General features: G+C 30.8%; 1 pseudogene; it reads right to left on the minus strand.

Moving 5' to 3' along the window:
* Nucleotides 1-405: 405 nt before the first annotated feature.
* LOC110826184 (agamous-like MADS-box protein AGL80 pseudogene) lies at nucleotides 406-1,452 on the minus strand (annotated as a pseudogene).
* Between the last annotated feature and the right edge of the window lie 3,288 nt (nucleotides 1,453-4,740).

Raw genomic sequence — 4,740 nt, forward strand, 5'->3', positions numbered from 1 at the left:
AAAAATAAATAAATACATTCAATACATTTTTAATAGAAAATGGTTGATATCAAAAGTTAACAGATTGTATAAAAAGGTATATAGGTGATAATTCAGTTGATTTGTTAATTTTTTATATAAAATTGTGAGTAGACATGTTCTTCATTAATGGGAACTAATGTCATCCCTTAATGATTGGGCTAAAGGCAAAATAGTTCCAATTCTAGGATCTTTACTTCATTACCAACCGCCTTAATAGAAATCAATCCTCCTAAAAGTTAAATATAATTAAGGCATGATAATACTTGCAAGTGGTAATTCTCTGCCTCTAGAAAAATAAGAATAGAAGATTCGACTCTTATGTATCACAAAAATAGATATATAATTTAAAATATTGAGGTGAAGATTAATTTAAAGAAAATCATAACACAAAGTAATCTAAGTACATGAATGTATGTGACCCGACGACTATGTCTGTGAGGATGACAGCTATAACTATTATGATGACTACAACTATTTAGATGATGACTATGACGACTAAGAAACTAACAACATATCTCTATGGTGGAATTTAATTCATTAGTTAAAGTACATCCCCAATAACACCCAAAAAAATTCAAAATCAAATATCATAATTCTCAATTTCTAAGGGTAATTAAAAACACTGGACCATACAAATCCATTATTATGGTAGTTCTGATCTGTGAATGGCACCATCATCTCTACCTGTTCCTCGTTCAACCCGACATAATGCTGTTGTTGTGCTTGAGGATTCATCCCATCAACGAACTGCATTTGCGGCTGCTGTAGCGTCTGCACCATAGAATCCTCCTTGATTTGAGTGAAAGTCTCACCAGGACCCTTCATCACTCCTTTGTCTGTCACCTCCTGAGGCAAAGGTGACTTGCTGAGTGTTTCCATGCTCTTTTGGATTTCTTTGAGGTGTTGTTCGATGAGCCAACCCTAATCGTTGAGATCAATAAGGTTGAGTTGGTGGAGGGACTTCCCAGTAAGACTTTGGAACATGATATCTATTAACTCCTTTTTGCGATTATCGTTGTGCTGCTTCTTCAGTTGGTCAATTGCTTTAGTGATCCTCTAGCGCAGGAAGCTCTCCTGATTCACCATATTCTTGCTCTGCTCCATCTCAGGCATCCTCTTAAAGTCAGCAAGCACATGATGGGCTCCAAGAGGGGAAGGCCAAACATCTGGTTGCGAGTCATAAGGGCTGTAAATTATTGTACAGGCTTTGAAATCGCAAAGAGTGCTAAGTTCACTCACTTTCTTCATCAGCCCCTTCTTCATTTTCTTGAATGTTGCTTTTCTTGCAGAGTTGTTAGTGATATAAGCAAGCTTAACCTTTTTTCTAGTCATGGTATTTTGTCATGTGTGCCCAAGAGGCGGGAGGGGGTATATATAAAACGACACAACGGTTGAATAGCCATTAGTAAGGAATGGGGGCGGAGTGTTTTAATATAGAAGAATATACCACGTAAGGTAAGATGTGGTGCATTCTAAAATTGCAAGTGGAATGCCCAAATTATCTCCAAAAATGTTATGTCTTTAATAGGGGATATGGAAAAACCTTTTGATTTAAGGTAATGTAATTAAAAAAATATAATCAGTAAATTGTTGCAAGCCTGTACTTATATAAAATTATTCAATTGTGGCCATCTTTTTTAATTAAAAGCTATTGCTTCACTGTAATGCATGCATCTACCTACTCTCTCTGCATTATTCCCAGCATGCATTCACACTTGAAGTCAATTATACATGGCAACCACACTCACAAATATTATCTCTTAACCATCAATTAATATGGCCATCACCTTCTAATCCAACTTAATTGCATGTCTTGATGTCTTACAGTTACCGCCATTTTATTTTTTAATTCTTTTTTTAAAAGAATACAAAAATCATAGATATTTTTTTTTATATCGGAGTTCACGTTACGTACTAATAATAATTTAAATTTATACTTTTAAAAGTCAATGGTATTAGTTAGAAAGTTGTTGAACTAATAGCTGAACTCAAAAAAATACAACAGATTAATATACCATTACCTTGTAAATTAATAGGGGATTTTGTGACATTAAAATGTTTTTTTTGAATCTGTTAATGTTTGTATTTATGATAAATATGAGAAATGTATTTGATTAAATTAGAATTATCTCTTGTTTTGTACTTTGAGTCCTCGTTATTACTCTATCAAATCTAAATAAAAATAATAGTTTTTTTTAATGCTAAATTTCTACAATATATATTTGTTTTTACCCTCTCATGTCTTTTCTCTATTTTTACTGGTTTGATCATTATATTGTTTATATGATTTTTATTCAACTAAATTGGCTTATATATTTCACAACACAAGAACAAATATTAATCGCAATATATATCTATGTATATATATCATAACTAAGTTTTTATGGTATTAGAATACTGTTGGAGTGTAATTAGTAATTATGTTCTGCATGGAAAATTTTGAAATCTTACAAATTAAAGTTTGCATGTCGAGCAAATTAACTATAAACCAAGTACGGGCCAGATGTTTTTTGTCTAATCCGGTTGAGATATACATATATGTGTATATATACATGTAATATATAAGGTAGCGATGGAAGGAATACATGTTGAGGTAGGTAAATATATATTGAGATGTTTGTATATGTGTTTGGAAGGGTGAGCATCTAAATTTTTATGATGTGTAGGTAAATATCAATAGAAAGAAAAATATCAACAAGAAAAACACAACTTTTGATGGTCTTGTCGTATCATGTCATATAATTAAATTTTTCGTTTATGAATTATATAATCATATATATTGCAATTCTAATGAATTATGTAACATATATATAATTAATTTACATATAGATCAATTCAAACAAAAACTATTATAATTAAACTAATTAGCTCCCTAATTATTTAATGAATCCTTTGGCATATTAACCTAGTTTCCATCAATATAGATATGGGAAGAAATTATTTCAAATTGTATACTATACATATGGTTTGATGCACTAAAATATTTTGTGTGTGTATATATTTTCTTCTATATACAATTAATGATTTAAATAAAAGATTCTGCATCCAGTATTCAACATTCAAAAAAGTGTAATATATATATATATATATATACCTTCATATATAATTGCTCTCCTTTTTTACCGCCTGCCTAACTCAACTTTTAGGGAGATTCATTTTTGTTCCAAATATGTGGATTTGGAACTCAAGCCCACAATGTGCCGAAATAGTTACAGAAATATTTATTTTTATATATACAATAAATTTGCCGCACGCAAGGAACCGGATTCATAAGCACTTCCTGGATTACCATCATCGTACCACAATTATATATGCGCACCTTTTCTTTTGACTCACTTTATGCATATATATATATATATATACGATTTGCTCTCTAGCTAATTATAATGATTTGCAAACATTTCATATGTAATCTTTTATTTGTTTTTATACTCTTCTAATATGGACACACTAATAATTAGTTCCCAAGTCACAACAAAGTTTTAAAGTAGCCAAAGAATTGCCTAGTATCTTCTTCGATCTTCACAAGGCCTGCAAATCAAAATTAACAATACACATATATACATGCAAGAACATATTACATTTCATTCTCTATATCTATATTTATATTAAGATCTTGTACAAGTAGACAAGAAAAGTTAAATATATATACTGATAATTTTCATAGTCCTCCTATAGCCTTAACTACCACCAATCCCCTTCATTTTCTTTTCTTCAAAGAAAAAACTCCATGTATTAGATCCTTGATGCAAGCTTGATGCCACGTTAATTCACCAGCTCAGTGAACCTGTTATAACCATAGACAACTCTAAATATCTACTCATTCTCTTAGGTATAAGTTAAAAATCAAAGAAATTGACCATATTCAACATGTTCATTAATTTACCCTCTATATTAGCTTCAATTATATCCTATAAGAAAAAGTAAAAACTTGAAAAGTGTCAAATTGAGCATCATACAATAACATAAGTAGAAAAGTAAGAACTGCATGTGTAACTTTTAACAGCGATTCAATAGTTAAACAAACAAATAGAATAATCAATGTAAACCAGCATTGAGTTCTAATGGTACCTATACATACCCACTAAATAGCCTCTTTCATTGACTAGTTAGAACCAATGTTACAGCGTTGTAAACCCATCTAGAAGGCTAAAGAAATAGTCAAAACTAATAAAAAATCCTCCTATTCAATTTGATACTCTAAGATAAATACAATTCACCTTAAATCACTCCTTAGCAACTATCATCTCCTGATTCACCACTAGTCCAAAATCCTAGGTAAAGCTGTCATAAAAGCTATATTACTCACTAAAATCACCAATACTTGTCTTCTAAAGGTCTAGATCCAATTAAGTCTGGATGCTTTAGAGATTCTATACCTACTTAGGCTTATTAATTCACCAAGTTATTGAAGTCTCTAAGCTTGAAGTTGAGTTTAACTATAAGTGAAATAATATTCAGTAGTTTTAATGTCAAGACTGTTGATATTTTTCAAATTTGTTTCTTACTTAGCTTATCAATTCACCACGCTGAAGAGAAAGTTGTGTAAGGAGGCATGCTTTTTTCTTCTAACTTTGTTTTTTATTTTATAGTATTACGTGAAAATTTTAATTTTTTGGGCTGTCATCGAACAAATATGAGAAATAGGAGTTGGTATTTGTTCAAATAGGAAATACATCTCTTTACTCGAGTTGATGATGAAATAGAGAGGATGATTAG

The sequence above is a fragment of the Carica papaya genome, unplaced genomic scaffold (genome assembly GCF_054855325.1).
Source record: "Carica papaya isolate Zhongbai unplaced genomic scaffold, ASM5485532v1 h2tg000022l, whole genome shotgun sequence".
Classification (NCBI taxonomy): domain Eukaryota; kingdom Viridiplantae; phylum Streptophyta; class Magnoliopsida; order Brassicales; family Caricaceae; genus Carica; species Carica papaya.